Raw genomic sequence first — 18721 nt, 5'->3', positions numbered from 1 at the left:
TTCATCGAGTATGTTGACTCTCTTGTCAAATATCAGATGACCATGTATGCATGTAGGCTCTCGATTTTGGTCTATTCGTCTACATACCTATTTTGATGTTAGTGCCATACTGTGTTGATCATTATACTTTTGTAGTGTAGTTTTGAAGTCAGGAAGTGTGAGGCCTCTATCTTTGTTCTTCTTTCTCATGATTGCTTTGACTGTTTGGGTTGTTTGTGATTCCATACAAATTTTAGTATAGTTTATTCTATTTCTGTGAAAAATTCCACTAGAATTTTAATACATATTGCATTGAATCTCTAGATGGCTTTGGGTATATGGACATTTTAACAATGTTATTTCTCTTGACCCATGAACACAATATCATCCCATTTATCCGTGTCCTCTTCGATTTCTTCTATCAATGTCTTACAGTTTTTCAGTGTAAAGGTCTTTCACCTCCTTAGTTAAATCTATTTCTAGCATTTTATTCTTTTCAATGCTATTGTGAATGGGATTATTCTCTTCTTTTTTTATTTTTCAGATAGTTTATTATTAGTGTATAGAAACAACTGATTTTTGCATGGTGATTTTGTATCCCACAACTTTACTGAATTTGTTTATTATTTATTTATTTTTTTTAGCATTTAATTATTTTTGAGAGACAGAGAGAGACAGAGCACAAGCAGGGGAGGGGCAGAGAGAGAAAGGGATACAGAATCTGAAGCAGGTTCCAGGCTCTGTCAGCACAGGGCCAAACATGGTGCTCAAACCCATGAACTATGAGATTATGACCTGAGATGAAGTCAGAGGCTTAACTGACTGAGCCACTCAGGCACCTCTTGTTTATTATTTCTAACAGCTTTTTTTTCATGGAGTCTTTAGGGTTTTTTGTATATAAGATCATCTTATTTGCAAACACAAACTGTTTTAGTTTCTTCTTTCCAATTTGGATGCCTTTTATTTCTCCTCCTTGTCTAGCTAGAACTTTTAGTACTATGTTGAATAACAGTGGTGAAAGTAGGCATCATTGTTGTTTTTTTCTCCTGATTTTAGAGGAAAAATATTCAGACTTTCACCACTGAATTTAATGTTAATTGTGGACTTGCCATATATAGTCTTTATAGGGTTGAGGTATGTTCTGTCTATATCCAGTTTGTTGGATGTTTTTATCAATGAATGGATGCTGAATTTTGTCAAAAGTTTTTTCTTCATCTATAGAGATGATTATATGATCTTTATCTTTCATTCTGTGATGTTGGATATCACATTTTTTCATTTGGATATGTTGATCTATCCTCCATTGCAGACATGAATCTCACTTGATCATGGTGTGTGAACCTTTCATTGTGCTGTTGAATTTGGTTTGCTTATATTTTGTTGGAAAGTTTTACATCTATATTTATCAAGGATATTGATCTATAATTTTCTTTTCTTGTGGTGTCCCTATCTGGCTTTGGTATCAGGGCAGTTGTTCGCCTTATAAAATGAGTTTCATAATGTTCTCTCCTCTTCAAATTTTTGAAAGAGTTTGAGAAGAGCTGTTGTTATGTTTTCTTTAAATGTTTGGTGGAATTTAGTAGTAAAACTATCTGGTGGTGACTTTTCTTGGTTGGGAGATTTTTGATTATTGATTTCATTTTTTTTCTTCTTTTCTTTCTTTATTTTTAAGAGAGAGATAGAGAGACACAGTGTGAGCAGGGGAGGGGCAGAGAGAGAGGGAGACACAGAACCTAAAGCAGACTCCAGGCTTTGAGCTGTCAGCACAGAGCCCGATGTCAGTCTCGAACCCATGAACCTTGAGATCATGACCTGAGCCAAAGTCGGATGCTTAACTGACTGACCCACCAAGGCGCCCCTTTATTTTTTTCTTTTAGAGAGAGAGAGAGAGAACATGATCAGGGGAGAGGTACAGAAGGAGAGAGAAAGAGAGAGAGAGAGAGAGAGGGAGAGAGAGAGAGAGAGAGAGAGAGAGAGAAATATCAAGCAGGATCCATGCTCAGTGTGAAGCCTGACATGGGGCTTGGTCTCATTACCCTGGGGTCATGACCTGAGCTGAAATCAAGAGTCAGAAGTTCAACCAACCGAGCCACCCATGCACCCCCTGATTCAATCTTCTTAGTTATTATTGGTCTGTTCAGAATTTCTATTTCTTCATGGGTCAATCTTGATAGGTTGTATATTTCTAAGAATTTATCCATTTCTTTAGGTTGTCTGACTTGATGGCATATAATTTTTCATGATTTTTTTACTTGTTTGATATCATTTGTAACATCTCTTCTTTTGCTTACAATTTTATTTATTTGAGTCCTCTCTCTTTTCTTGGCAGTTAGTATAGCTAAATATTTGTCAATTTTGTCTATGTTTGAAAAACCAACTCCTGGGGCACCTGGGTGGCTCAGTCAGCTAAACGTCTGACTCTTAATTTCAACTCAGGTCATGATCTTGTGGTTCATGAGATCAAGCTCTGCACTGGTCCCTGAACTGTCAACATGTTTGGGATTCTCTCTCTCTGTTTCTCTCTGCCCTTCCCCTACTCTCTCTCTCTCTCTTTCTCAAAATAAATAAATAAACTTTAAAAAACAATTATTAGCATTGTTAATATTTTCTATTATTTTACTATTCTCTATCATTTAATTTTGCTCCAATCTGTATTATTTTATATTCTGGATACGGTCTTTTGTCGTATATACATACATGAATCTTTTCTCTTTTTCCAGTTTGTCTTTTCATTTTGATATCTTTCAAAGCTAGGAATGTATTTGTTTTGCTGTAGTTCAACTCATCAATTATTTTTCTTAAGTTTTGTGGTTTTTGTGTCTTGGGAAATCTTTGCCTAATCCAAGGTCATTAAGATTTTCTTCCATATTTTCTTCCAGGAGTTTGATAGTTTTATATGTTTAGGTTTATGAGTCCTTTTGAATAAACTTTTGTGTATGGTGGGTGGCAGAGGGCAAGGTAAGAATTTTTGTCTTTCCCTGTTAGAATATCCAGTTGTTCTAGTACCATTTATTTAAAATACTTTTTCATTGAATTTACTCAATAGCTTTAATTAAAAATCAATTTAACATATATACATGTGGGTCTTTTTCTGAACTCTGTTCTGTTTCATTGATCTCCATGCCCATCATTATGCCAATACAAACTGATTTAATTACTATTGTAAGTCTTGAATTAGGTAGCATACATCCTTTCTCTTTCTTTCTTTCCTTCTTTTTTTTCCTCAAAATTGATTTGACTATTTTTTTTATTAAAAGTTTTTTTTAATGTTTATTTATTTTTTGAGAAGAGAGAGACAGAGCATGAGCGGGGGAGGAGAGAGAAAGAGGGAGACACAGAATCTGAAACAGGCTCCAGGCTCTGAGCTGTCATCACAGAGCCCGACACGGGGCTCGAACTCATGGACTGCAAGATTATGACCTGAGCTGAAGTCGGACGCTCAACCGACTGAGCCACCCAGGCACCCCTTGATTTGACTATTTTGGGTCCTCTGCAGTTTCATGAGATTTAGAACTATTTATTTATTTTTGTATTGAGATTACTTCAAATATATAGATCTAAATGTAGATAATGGACATATTAATAATATTGAGTCTTTCAGTTGATGAGTACAATATATGTTTTCATTTATTTAGGTCTTGTAAAATTTCTCTTACCACTATTTTGTACATTCTATATTTTAAAAATTTATTCCTTAAGTATTTAATGGTTTTGATACTATCATAAATTGTATTTTGAAATTACACTTAATGATTGTTTATTACTAATATATAGAAGTGTGATTACTTTTTAAATATTGTCCTTTTATCCTGTGACATTGCTATGTTCTATTATTAGTTCCAGTATCTTTTTGATAGATTCCTTAGGCATTTTATGAGTGTAATTAATGTTGACTGACAAATACAAATTTTTACTTTTTCTTTTTTTAAAAATGTTTATTTATTTTTAAGAGAGAGAGAGTGCAAGAAGGGGAGGGGCAGAGAGAGAGGGACAGAGGATTCCAAGAGGGCTCTGTATTGACAGCAGTGAGCCCAATGTGGGACTTGAACTCATAAACCCATGAGACCATGGCCAGAGCCAAAGTTGGATGCTCAACCAACTGAGCTACCCAGGTGCCCTGAAAATTTTACTTTTTCTCTTTCATTCTAACCTCTCTCCCTCTTGCTACCTCTCTCTCTCTCTCTCTCTCTCTTCTCTGTCTCTGTCTCTCTCCTTATTTCTTTCTTGAGCTGACTAGGAAATTCAGTACAAAGTGGGAGTAGATAATGCAGTCTTGTTATTGATCTTGGGGGAAAGCTTTCTATTTGTAACCATTAATTATTATGTTAGCTATATTTTTCATAGATAGTCCTTTTTATCAGCTGAAATATTTCCTTCTATTCATAGTTTCCTAAGATTTTCCACTTTTATGACTATTGAATATTAAAAGTGCTTTATAAAGTGTGGTGATCATCTGGTTTTTTCTTTTCTTGTTATTATTTTTAATTACTTTATTTTTAATATTCTAAATTATATTCCTTCATTATAAGATGTTAAAACTTGCATTCCTGGGATAAAGCTTAATTGCTCATGATGTTTTTTTTACATATTGCTGGATTTGGTATGCATAATAGGCATACCTTAGTGTATTGCACTTTATTGTGTTTTTCAGATACTATGTATTATAAATTCAATGTTTGTGGCAACCTTGCACTGAGCAAGCCTACCACTGCTATTTTTCCAACAACATTTGCTCATTTTGTGTCTGTATGTCACATTTTGGTACTTCTTGCAATAATTCAACACTTTTCATTATTGTTATATTTGTTATGGTGATCTGTAATCAGGAATCTTAGATGTTACATTGTTAATTGTTTTGGGGAGCCATGAACTGTGCTCACATAGGACAGAGAACTTATATTCATATATGTTGTGTCTGAGTGTTCTACTGACCAGCCATTCCTTCGTCTCTTTCTCTCCTTGGGCCTCCCTATTCTGAGATACAACAATAATGGTATTAGGACAATTAATAATCCCACGAGTGCCCTTTAAGTCTTCAAGTGAAGGAAAGAGTTACACATCTCTCAATTTAAATCAAAAGCTAAAGAAAATTAAGCTTAGTGAAGAAGGCATGTCAAAAGCCAGGGTAAACCAAAAGCTAGGTCTTTTGTGATAAATAGCAAAGTGGTGAATGCAAAGGAAAAGTTCTTGAAAGAAATTAAAAGTCCTATTCCAGTGAACACATGAATGATAAAAAAGCAAAACAGCCTTATTGCTGATATGAACAAAGTATTAGTGGTCTGGATAAAAGATCAAACCAGCTGCAACATTTCCTTAGTAAAGCCTAATCTAGAGCAAGACCCTAACTCTTTTCAATTCTCTGAAGACTGCAAGAGGTGAGGAAGAGAAGTTTGAGGCTAGCAGAGGTTGGTTCATGAGGTTTAAGGAAGGACGCCATCTCCATAAAATCAACGTACAAGGTGAAACAGCAAATGCTGATGCAGAAGCTGTAGCAAGTTATTGAGAAAATTTAGTTAATAATAATAGCTAATGAATATTCAATTAAGCAACACTACACAACAACACTAGCACTAAACAACAGATTCTTAATATAGATGAGACAGCTTTACATTGGAAGAAGATGCCATCTAGGATTAGAGAGAAGTCAATGCCTGGCTTTAAAACTTCAAAGGACACACTGACTCTGTTGTTAGGGGCTAATGGATCTTGTGATTTTAAGTTGAAGCCAGTACTCACTTACCATTCAAAAAATCCTAGAGCCTTCAAGAGCGATGCTAAATCAACTCTGCTGGTGCTCTAAAAATGGGACAACAAATCCTGGATGACAGCATATCTGTTTACAATATGGTTTGCTGAATATTTTAGTTCCATTGTTGAGACCTGCTGCTGAGAAAAAAAAAATCTTTCAAAACATTACTGCCTATTGACATTGTATATGGCCACCTGAGAGCTCTGATAGAGAAGTGCAATGAGATTAATGTTGTTTTTCTCCTACTAACACATCTATTTTGTAGCCCATGGATCAAGGAGTAACTCCAACTTTCAAGTCTTATTATATAAGAAACAAACTTTTCATAAGGCTATAGCTGCCATTGATAGTGATTCCTTTGATGGATCTAATCAAAGTCAATTGAAAACCTTCTGGAAAGGATTCACCATTCTAAATGCCATTAAGTACACTTGTAATTTGTGGGGAGAGATCCAAATATCAACATGGAGAGGAATTTGGAAGAAGTTGATTCCAACCCTCATGGATGACTTTGAAGGGCTAACACTTCAGTGGAGGAAGTAACTGCAGATGTGGTGGAAATAGGAAGAAAGCTAGAAGGAGGAATGGAGCCTGAAGATGTGATTGAATTCCTGCAATCTCATGATAAAACTTGAACAGATGAGGAGTTGCTTCTTATGGATGAGCAAAGAAAGTGGTTTCTTAAGATGGAAACTATTCCGGTAAACATGCTACAAAGATTGTTGAAATGACAACAAAGGATTTAAAATATTACATAAGCTTAGTTGATAAAGCAGTGGCAAGGTTTGAGAATATCGACTCCAATTTTGAAAGAAGTTCTACTGTGGGTAAAATGCTATCAAACAGCATGATAGGCTGCAGAGAAATCGTTCATGAAAGGAAAAGTCAATCTATGTGGCAAACTTTATTGTCTTATTTTAAGAAATTGACAAAAATAAAAAAAAACAAAATAAAAAGAAATTGCCACACCCACTCTAGCCATCAGCAACTAGCACTCTGATCAGTCAGCAGCCATCAACTTGGAGGCAAGACCCTCCACCAGCAAAAAAGATTATGACTTGCTGAAAGCTCATATGATGGTCAGCATTTTTTAGCAATAAAATATTTTTTAATAGGTATGTACACTTTTTTTAGACAATGCTATTGAATGCTTAATAGACTATAGTATACTGTAAACATAACTTTTATATGCACTGGGGAACCAAAAAGTTAATTTGACTTGCTTTATTGCAATATTTGTTCTATTGTGGCGGTTTAGAACTAAACTTGCAGTATCTCTGAGATATATTAGTATGTTGTTAAGGATTTTTTGCACCTATGTTCATGAGGGATATTGGTCTATATTTTCCTTTCCTTGTGATGACCTTATTTGATTTTTTTTTACACACGGCAATGTTGATTTCATAAACTTGGTGGATAGTGCTCTCTTCTTCTAGAAAGAGTTTTCTGTTTAATTAGTGGTTTTTTTTTTTTATTCTAAACATAAATTTAGTGGATAGTACTCTCCTCTATTTCTGGGAAGAGTTTTCTGTTTGATTAGTGTTTTCTTCCACTGTACATATTTAATAGAATTCACTAGTTCAGTCATTTGTGGCAATGTTTTGAAATATGTATTCAATTTCATTAATAGATTGAATAGTACTCATATTTTTCTAACTTCCTATCTTGTCAATATTCTGATCAAGTTGTTTCTTGGGAAAAGGAATTTTTCCATCTATCTCTTTTGTTGAGTTTATTGGCATGAAGTTGTTCACTGTATTGTCTCAATATTATTCTAATGTCTATCAAATCTGTAGTGATAGCTTCTTTTTATTCCCGAGACTGGAAATTATCACTCTTTTTTTGGGGTCAGTTTAATCAGGATTTACCAATTTTTATGAATCCTTTAAAATAACAAATTTTTCTTTATCAGTTATCTCTTTCAGATTGTTTTTTACCTAGTCGACATCCATTCCTATTTTTACTGTTTTTTGGTTTTTTTCTGCTTACCTCAGGTTCACTTTACTTTTCCTAGTTCCTTAAGGTAGAAACTTATGTCACTGATTTTCGACCTTAACTCTTTGTATAAGATATTAAACCTAATCACTCCTGTAAACATTCATTTAACTGTGTATCACAAATTTTGATATGCTATGTTTTCATTATCACTCAGTTTAAAATATTTTCTAATTTCCTTTGGGATTTCTTTTATTGATGAGTTATTTATAAGTGTATGGTGTGATTTCCAAATACTTATTTATTTTTCATTTCTAAATTAATTCTTTTGTTATCAGATAATATCTTCTATTTGATTTTAATCCTTTCAAATGTACTGATACCTGTTTTGTGACTCAACAGGTGGTCTGATATGGTTTAAATACTGTGTCCCCTTAAAATTCATATGTTGAAATCCTAACCTGATACCTTCTCATTTAACCTTCCGGTCCATATCTTGCCATTGGTGTAAGGTAATCCTCTACTGCTTTAGGTTTTTGTTTGCTTGTTTGTTTGTTTTCGGCTTTATAAAGGCTAAGTTACTCAAAAAACAAACAAACAAATAAACAAACAAATAAAAAAAACAAAACACCTCTGGATGGTGGAGATCATTGTGAAAACCATCCTAGGTTCCTTATAAAATCTCCAGATAGAAGATAATTGCCTGATTCTAGTAGTTGCTAGTTACCATTTAATTCAGCATTTCTTGGCCATAATATAAGGAGGCTTATACAAGTTAACAAATATTGTAAATCTTGTATCCAGACAACAAGCCAAAAACATATGCGTTCAGCATTTCTGTGATCAAAATAATTCATCGGTGATCATTTTTTAATACAAAGGAGGAGTATTGAGGAAAAAATACCCAAATTTGGAAAGAGACAAAAAGATAAATACATATTTTTCAATGTTTTACTGAGGCATTATCTTATATGTCCACCTAAGAATTTTCTAATTCTTCAGGAAAATGTAGGTTTGTCTGACTTACTGTTTACTGTTGATTGGGGTGTTTTACCCTTCTATATATTTAGCTGTTAACTCACAGAAAACATAATGATGCAAATGCTACAATAAACAATGATGCAAATAAATTTTGTCTAGTAGATATGCAAATGTATTTTCTTTTTATGTAAAAGAGTTTACAAGATAAAGTTCACAGTATTGCCCTAGAGGACATTAACCAGTTTTGCACACAATTTAGCAATTTTATCCTAGCCTTCTTTCTTTTAGTGGCTATAAATACAAGTGTTTCTCCTTTGAACCAGATTTGCCACCTTGCTAATTCCCTCATGGACATATTAAAAAAATCCTTAACGTCCTTAAAAATCAAACAAACAACAACCAAAAACCTGAATACTACTTTTCACCATAACTGGTTATAATCACCTGAAGCTGGTAAATGACCATAAACTCTGAGTTCTCCATTTGCAGAAACTTTTTTTCTTATTGAAGACCTTTTCCTGACCACATGCAATAGAAATTTTTTAACCAACAGCACACAGATTTATGGACTCATTCTGTCTTATCCAGAGTTCTGGATAACTGAACAATGAACTTAACTGAACAAGGAGTCCATGAATTCCTCATCCACCATGATATGTTCTCCTTAAATGACCAACTTAAAGAATTTCTTCACTCCTGTGTGCACTCTCGTCCTTTGTCTGGTGAGTAAATAAGCTCAGAGGTTTTTTTGTTCAGAGTGGTCTTCATTATCTGTGCTTTATCACCTTAAAGGAAATGGTTTCAAGATACATGCATTTATACCTGTTGTTTCATGTTCAGGCCTTGTGATATAATAGCAGTAAAACATACTTTTTAGCAATACAGACCTATGTTTGAATCCTAGAATTCCTCAGGCAAGCTATTTGCCTCTTTAACTTTCTATTTTCTGCAAAATTGGACTAAAGACACCAACACATAAGACTGTTTTGAGGATTATGTGAAATAACCCATAATAAGCACCTGATAATTAATAAATTGTGGGTTTCTTCTCACCTAAAATATAGGAACATGTAGTTTGAGAACTCCTCTGAATCATCGACAAAAAAGATTTTTTTTTCCTTCAACACACTGCTAGGATTGCACTTTGAAAAACCACCACCAGTAACTTCTCAGAGCAAATTCACACGTACTTGTCACAAACCTACCTCAGTCTGAGAATCAAATGTTTTCTGTTTTAGAGAGGGTATCCTGCAGGTACAGTTAGCCATTATTCAGTTAAAGGGATTAATGTGGACAATTTGAAAGGAGGGTGAATGTCTCTTTTTAGACTGAAAGGCATTAATTTGGAAAACTGAGGTGAATTAATCTAGAGAAACATCAAATTTGAGGATAACTCTAGGAACGAAGGCATCCCCCAACTAGCTTTCTCTCTTTCCCCTCATGGATCCACACCAGGACACCTAAGGAAGGTGAGACTAGGGTGGATTGTATAATAGGAGCTCCTCAAGGAGAGGAATTAGTTCTATTCATCTGTACCAAGGTTCCCGGTATTATTTTCAACTATTAATAAATTATTATTGAATAATCAAAGCTGGGTAGTTTCTTATTCTAAATTTGCGGCTCTAAGCATAAACAGACAGAAGAGCCTTGGCATGTTTAACTACTCAGTTCAAATATGTGATCGGACTGATTGCTTTCCCCAGGGTCAGAGAATTTTCATCGTTGGTAGCTTTGGTATGGTGTCAACACTTTTACAAGTAAGATGCAACACATCCTGGTGTAAGTAAAGAAGTTTTTTTAGAAAAAAAATTCTCAACATGTTGTATAGTCTTCGAGCAAAAATACTGAAAGTCAGTGGTGCCTATGTATATACATTGCTAATATATATATTAGGAATCCAGTTCTGGGCAAGAGTTCAAAGGAAATATCTGCTACAATGTTAGACACTTTCCAACAGAGTGGGGAAAAGATTCCAATAAAAATCATGCATTTGATCAGCTGCCATATTAGTGGATGGGTTTTTTCAGCTCTTAATCTAAATGTTCTTGTTGGAAAGGAAGAGTTTTACCTTCCTTTTGGGTATTAGTGGGAATAATATATCAATATCTTTCAATGGATGAAAATTTGTTTTGATAATATGATCTACTGAATAGAGAGGTCTACTCTTTAGATGTAAATTGAATTCAGATGTTTCTAAAAAAATGTGATAAGGAGCTTTTCCAAAAGACAATCTTTATCATTCTTTCAAGAAAAGAATTATAGATCCTGGATACTCATCATTAGAATACATTTTAAATACTTAATCCCTTTAGCTTGGAATTTTGTTTCAATATAACCAGAATTTGATGATGCAGCAACAGTGTTATAAAATTAGCCATTTAAGGGGCGCCTGGGTGGCGCAGTCGGTTAAGCGTCCGACTTCAGCCAGGTCACGATCTCGTGGTCCGTGAGTTCGAGCCCCGCGTCAGGCTCTGGGCTGATGGCTCGGAGCCTGGAGCCTGTTTCCGATTCTGTGTCTCCCTCTCTCTCTGCCCCTCCCCCGTTCATGCTCTGTCTCTCTCTGTCCCAAAAATAAATAAAAAACGTTGAAAAAAAAAATTAAAATTAGCCATTTAAGATTGTTTCATGTACATGGCTAAACCAATCTTCTGACTTTTTTTCCTTAATTCATCTTATATGTATCTTGTTCAAGAAATGTTTCTAGCATATGACTTCACTCATATGATGACTTTAAGACACAGAACAGATGAACACAAGGGAAGAGAACCAAAAATAATATAAAAACAGGGAGGGAGACAAACCATAAGAGACTCCTAAATATGGAGGACAAACAGAGGATTACTGGAGGGGTTGTGGGAGGGGAATGGGCTAAATGGGTACGAGACATTAAAGAATCTACCTCTGAAATCATTGTTGTACTATATGCTAACTAATTTGGATGTAAATTAAAAAAAATAAAACAAAACAAAATAAAATAAAATAAGAAATGTCTCTTAGTAGAGTTGAAAATTAACCCTAGAGGAAATAAATCTTGTTCCATATTTAATCCTGGATTAAGATAATATTGGTTTCATAGAATCATATTTAAAAAATTAATATAGGGATGCTTGGGTGGCTTAGTCAGTTAAGCATCTGACTTCAGCTCAGGTCATGATCTCACGGTTTGTGAGTTCAAGCCCAGCATCAGGCTCTGTGCGGACAGCTCAGAGCCTGGAGCCTGCTTCGGATTCTGTCTCCCTGACTCTCTGCCCCTCCCCCACTAGTGCTCTGTCTCTCAAAAATAAATAAATGTAAACAAAAAATTAAAAATTAATATAATGCATTACTTATGCTTCAAAAATACAAATTGATTTTTGTATTTTTGCAAGAGTCAATATAAATTCACGAACTATAAAAATTTGTAAAGCCATGTGTTCCTCTTTTGCTATTTTTAAAACCAATACTGTGGGGGGAGGCACCTGGGTGGCTCAGTCAGCTAAGCAACTGACTTCGGCTTAGGACACATCATGATCTCCTGTTTCCAGAGTTAGGGTCTGGCATTGGGCTTCCTGCTGTCAGGGTGGAAGGAGCCTACTTTGATCCTCTGTCTCCCTCTCTCTCTGCCCCTCCCCTGTTCGCGAGGGTGTGTGTTCTCTCTCACTTTTTCTCTCTCTGTCCCTCAAAAATAATAAATGGACATTAAAAAAAAAAAAGCACGATACTGTGCATTTGCAAGACACGTACAAAGAGTAAGTGGACAAGGAAAAGAATATTAAAACAAAAAAACCAGAGTTTTGTACCTAGTTGATCTCTTTATTCTTCCTCATGACACGGACTGTAGCTGATACACACTGTTTACAAAGCTTGGACTATGATCTGTGACTATGAATTTTGGAGGTCACTGGGAAATTTGATCTTGGCAGGTATGTTGCCCTCTTCAATGTTGATTACAAAGTTTAGAATCCCGTTGTTTCTCTGATAAGTATGATATGAGAACAATTTCTAGCAGAGTGAAAAACAAAACACATTGTCATGAAGGAAAAGTATAGTTTACAAACTGAAAGAAGCTCATTTAATCAATATAAATCCTAATTGCAATAATTTATGCCAATGCATCTTTATGACATATACTCTGACCAGCAGGTGGAGTAAAAATGGTTGGTACTTGGTTTAAAATTCTAAAAAGCAACATGCATATGACTTCTGAATGTCAAGAGTACCAAAATGTCATTCTGGTTGATTGAATTCAGATGTGTTTGCACCTGGAAATCATTGTGGCCTCTTTTAGTTATTCAATGGTGGAAGATATTAGACTATGGCAATTTTGATATGTACGGAAAATATGGTATATTTAAAATTTTCTTTTCCTTCACTCTTCTTTTAGCTCTTTCACTCTTTCTTTACTTTTGAATTTTAAGAAAAATACATGTTTGTGGCAAACATCCTGTTTTAGAAGGTTATTTGGTAAAATGTGGAAGTCTCTTTCACCTATCCTGCTTCTTTCCACTCTACTGTTAAGTGGTCTTAAAAAATTGACATAATTCAATGTAGTTCACAGGTCTGGAAGATATTTTCCCTCATTTTTCTTTGTTTTTGACTTTGTTTTGATAAAAAAATTTTATTTGTTTGCAATAAAACATATCAGTCTTTTCCTTTATAGCTTCTGGTTTATATTGAATTTAGGGACAGCCTTCCATGTCTCCAGATTATAAAATAATGTGACCATGTTTTCTCTATTATTTATGGTTTTGTTTTTTCAATTTATATCTGTAATCCAGCTAAAGTTTTATATGATTGTTTTTTTTCTTTTTCTTCTTCTTTTCTTCTTCTTCTTCTTCTTCTTCTTCTTCTTCTTCTTCTTCTTCTTGTTCTTCTTTTTTGAAGGCCTGAGGAAAAGACTTGGTTTATTATTTTTTCTTAAATAATTGACTAGCCAGTTGTCCTATCTCCTTTATTTTAATTTTAAAATATGACAACATTCTCTCTGTTAAGTTCAAACAAAGGAGAACAAAGCTTTCTATGGTCATTGTATCAACTCTTCTATTTTTTGATCTTACAACAAAAGTTTGCAGCATCTCAGTGGTATTGATAAACATAGCTCCAGGGAAAATTGTCATAAAAGAAGGAATTTATTGCATATTCAATCTGCTTCTCATTTGAAGTAGAATGCTTTTCTGATTTATTTAAAAGTGCAATAGGATGGTTGAGGAGAGCTTTTGATGGAGAATTTGTTGACAACTGAATTTTTATACAGCTATTAAATGGCAGATTCCTAGTTATAGGAAAAAGTTTTTTGTCCAGTTGGAAGACAAAGTAAAACAGACAGTTTCAGAATTTAATAATTTTAAACCAACCATAACATTGAAGCTACACAAGGAATACGTGTTTCATTAAAATGTTAGTTACACCCTGAATTTTAGACTCTTGCCCATAGAGCAAGTGATAAGGGGAAAGCAATCTCGTGTTGGGTGTGTTATATGGACTTTTGCAGAAGCCAATCATCCTTCTACGTCTGCAAACTCAATGAAAGAACTGATTGGTGCAATAACCTAAAACTATTTTATGAAATTAAGTATTCTTTTTTGGTCACTCTTTTAACACCACCCCCATCCCACTCCTTCACTTGTAAACTTCTCATGCAAATGATATGGGCACAAATGATTGTCTCAGGGGCCTGGAACCAGATAAGCTGTAGCCCTGGTGAATACAGTCACAGAGAAGTAAGTAGGTCAGCAATAAATCACTGCCCATTGCAACTAATGGATTTAGTCAATTAGAAACTTTAAGAGGCACAATACCATCAGAGAGGTGGAATAGTTTAATGGATAAAGCATGCATTCTGCACTGGGTTCTACTCCTGTAACCAATATACTACCCATGTTAAATAACATGAATTTAAATAAAAAAATTGAAAAAAAAAAGCATCTGCTCTGATGTCTAGCTTCCTGGGTTCCAATATTGTCTCTGTTGCTTGACAACTGTGTGTTATTTATTATTTACTGGCAACCATGTGTCCTTTAGTCTCTTTGGCACTCAGTTTCTTCATCTGCAGAAATAGGGTTGTGAAGAAAAATTAATACAGGTAAAGCATTTAATATTCGATCAATTCTGGTTAATAGTCTTTAAGTTTTTGTTCTGTAAGAGGGACACTGTCTTTTAGAATCCATAATTTCAAGATTAAAAATTGTAAGGTAATAATGCAAGCACTTGTCTTTCAAATTACTTTCAGACTATGGAGAAAAGTTAGCATTGATACTATCCTAATGTGTCCAGACTTCAGTTCCTATCTGGATTCTACTTTCTTGGAAGCATTTTACTATTACTAGCAAGACCTAAGAAGTTCTCCTTTGGAGTTTCATTTGTTTTACAAATGTGACTCTCCCTTCCCTCAGAATAGGTAAGGAGTACATCATTCTGTAGAAAATACAGAAAAGTATAGGGAAAGTAAAAAATCAAGTACAATTCCATTATTCAGAGAAAATCTCACATAAGATTTAATGTTCTCTTCCACACTTTTCTTCTTAAGATTCACAGCTATTTTCCCCATAATTACATTTTTTACAAAAATGTTTATTTAGTTTTGAAGGAGAGAGAGACAGAGTGTGAGTGGGGGAGGGGCAGAGAGAGAGGGAGACACAGAATGTGAAGCAGGCTCCAGGCTCTGAGCTGTCAGCACAGAGCCCAACTCAGGGCTTGAACTCACAAACCATGAGATCATGACCTGAGCCAAAGTCGGACGCTTAACCGACTGAGTCACCCAGGTACCCCCCATAGTTATGTATTTTTAAAAACAATGTCTAGTAGTTATATAATATTCTTTTATATTTCAACCTTAATTTATCTAACCCTGTGGATATGCTTCTATGCATCTATATAATAATATCGATCTATTTCTTAGTTTCTCTTGCTACAAGTAATGCTGGTAATATGTCCTTTATTGCATCTTTGATTATTTCCAAAGGAGAGATTTCTGAAACACTATGGTATTATTGAGGACCTTGATACGTATTGTCAAAGTATTTCCCAGAAAGTTTGTGCCGATTTATATTCCTACCAGGTGTATTGCTACTGTCTTTAGGATAATGTTTTCTAATTCTTGCCATTTTGTTGGTTAAAAATATCTTCTATTCTTATTTTAATTTGTATATCTTTGTTTAATAGTGAGTTTGATTATTTGCACAAATTTTTTTTTTATTAAGAATGAATCCTATATTATTTTTGTTTCCCTTCCCTTATGTTCATCTGTTTTGTCTCTTAAAGTCCTCATATGAGTGAAGTCCTATGATTTTTGTCTGTCTCTGACTGATTTCACTTAGCACAACACCCTCCAGTTCCATCCACGTCGTTGCAAATGGCAAGATTTCATTCTTTTTGATTGCCGAGTGATACTCCATTATATATACCACATTTTCTTTATCCATTCATCCATTGATAGACATTTGGGGGACAAAACAGAAGAGACTCATAAATATGGAGAACAAACTGAGGGTTACTGGAGGGGTTGTGGGAGGGGGGATGGGCTAAATGGGTAAGGGGCATTAAGGAATCTACTCCTGAAATCATTGTTGCACTAGATGCTAACTAATTTGGATGTAAATTTTAAAAAATAAAGAATGACCTTTAAAAAGAGAATGAATTTCTATGTCTTTTAACTGAAGATCTACTTTGCCAGTATTTTTTAATGTGTTATCAGTTTGTAAGGGTTAACAATCAAGATTAAAGTAATTATTTATATTTATGCAGCTACTTAGTGCATTATATTATAGACTCAATTTGTCTCTTATACGACTGTGCCATTTGAGTTAAGATAACTGCAATGTTTTATTTGGGACTAATTTTAAACCTACTTGCATCTGCTACTATTACCTTTACCCCTCTTTTCAGGTCCCTATCTCTGAGGACCTGTTTTCTGGATGCTTACACATAATTATACTTTAGCTCCCGAGAAACCCTACCCAGGCCTACTTTTGCATATATTTCTTTAAACTCAGCCACTTTTTGACACCCTTATTCCATTAAATTTTACCTGTTTGGCACACTAATCTCTCAGGACTGAAGAATAGTTTATTTTTAAATCAGATCACAATGTACTAATATACTTCCTTCCCTAGATAGGTAAATTTAGCATGTTAAGGAGTAGTTTTAACATGGGAAATAGCACGGTATACAACAAGTTAGAAAAGACTTTTTTATATAGACAGGTGTTCTGATACACTGAGATAAGACTAGCCCACCAGGTAGATATTAGCTGCCTAGCTATCTACAGTGTGAGCCTTGGGTTACTTCTAATTTATAGCTTCCAAGATCTCATGAGATTTCCCATTGATTTCTGCATCTGTTAGAAAATGCGTAAATCTTTAAATGCTGGGATATTAAAATCTTAGATCTCAAATAGCAGGGATGACCTGGCTTTGACAGAGTTAAAAAGAATGGTAACACCCTAAAACAGCTAGAAAGCTCCCAGGAAGGGCAATTTAAATGACTAAGGAGATTTCTAAACTCTGAAAAATGATGGAATAGAAATATTGAACTCCAGTCTGAAAAGTCAAATGCTGATGAATGAGAAAGAAGACCAACATTCATCCAATCACAAAAGTGAAAAGGAGTGATAGGGAGATTTGTTCAAACTCTCAGTATTAGAATTATGAGCTATCTGTCAAACATACAAATCACAATTCTAGAGAACCATCAAGGAACATATGTAACTAGTATACATTAATAAAATTAGAGACTTTAGATAAATTTAGAGATGAAAGACCCGTAAGTGTCTAGGAACTGACAGTGGTTAAGGCCTGGTCTTCCTCCAGGCATTCCTTGCTGATGATCTCATGGGGCGTATTTTCCTTCACTTCCTACTGTCCTTTTCCCCTCTCGTCTCAACAGAATGATGCTGGATGTTATTGTCTGAGGTTTGCTTAGGTCCAGCGTAATAGTCCTAATAATCTATGTTAAATCAATGGTCATCAATAAAGATATATTAACCATAAACTAAGCACATATGGTTGCAAAATTTGACAGCGTCTGATAATTTTGGAACCACTGATTCTAAAAGAGCAATGATTTTACAGAATTTGAAGGCATTTAGGTGCTTTCCTTAGAGTAGGAAAAAAGCTATCATACTGTATGTGTAATTTTCTGTAATTTTGCCACTTAAACTAGATGTATCTGAAAATGTCTCCTATATTCAATAGGCTATGAAATAAAATTGCCTTTTCTGGGTAGTAATACAGACTAATATAAAGGTCACTGTCATGTTTTAGACTTTCAACAATGTTCATTGTGCTACAAATAACTGTGGCTAGCATTATTATTTCATGAAATCTAAATTGTATAAATTGGATTTTAATATGTAAGGTAGGTGGTAGATGAATTATATTGAAAATGTGTACATACCATATTACTCTTTAATTGAAATCCCTTTTTGAGGTTTCTTTTAAAGCTAAAGCTAATATCTCTTAGCGTCTCTAGTTATCGAAACCTGGGTTTGAGTTCAGTGTTTATGCGAAAACAAATTATGTGGAACTGATCATAGGAATTTATAGAATATTGTCTATCTTGGGCTGTTCCCAGATACTACAGAAAGTCTTCTTCGTAACAACTCCTTCATATTACTCTTGACGCGATTCTCCTTTTTGTATAACACACTAATTTTATTTTATTTTATTTTTTATATGGCAGGTATGGAGAGTGTCATTGTTGACAAGGTGTCACAGCAGCACCAACATTTTGCTGACCAGCCAGATGGGTTTTGACAGCTTCACTGAAAAAGGACACAGTGTGATCGAGATACCAATATTAAGAGTGAATACAAAACATAAGAAGTGACAAAAGCTCACCTAAGACCTATAATAAATGATTCTGGAGCCATATTAAGTTCCATCTTTAAATTCTACTTCCAGAAAGGTCTCTCTTTTTAACTTATCCCAAAATTATTTTATTAGTTGACCTACTTATCACCATTACAGAGTTGTCACTGCTGGTAAAGATAAACTGGTGCTATGGTCGATTCAAAGTGACAGAGACATTGTTCCTGGCTTTAATGGACTTATGATCTAGTAAGAGAAATAGACAAGTACACAAAAATTTATGATGCAAACA

The 18721-nt window shown here is 34.5% G+C and overlaps 1 long non-coding RNA gene across 3 annotated transcripts in view; it reads left to right on the top strand.

Moving 5' to 3' along the window:
- LOC122211173 overlaps positions 1 to 18520 on the top strand; it is a 239316-nt gene extending 220796 nt beyond the window's left edge. For all 3 annotated transcript variants that reach the window (XR_006198539.1, XR_006198540.1, XR_006198538.1), the window contains 2 exons: positions 9233 to 9366; positions 18302 to 18520. This is a non-coding gene — a long non-coding RNA (uncharacterized LOC122211173). The remainder of the gene's footprint in view (positions 1 to 9232; positions 9367 to 18301) is intronic.
- The last annotated feature ends 201 nt before the right edge of the window (positions 18521 to 18721 follow it).

This window comes from Panthera leo, chromosome F2 (genome assembly GCF_018350215.1).
Source record: "Panthera leo isolate Ple1 chromosome F2, P.leo_Ple1_pat1.1, whole genome shotgun sequence".
NCBI classification, from domain to species: Eukaryota; Metazoa; Chordata; class Mammalia; order Carnivora; family Felidae; genus Panthera; species Panthera leo.
Note: the sequence above shows the minus strand (reverse complement) of the source record. Positions and strands in the feature narration are given on the sequence as shown.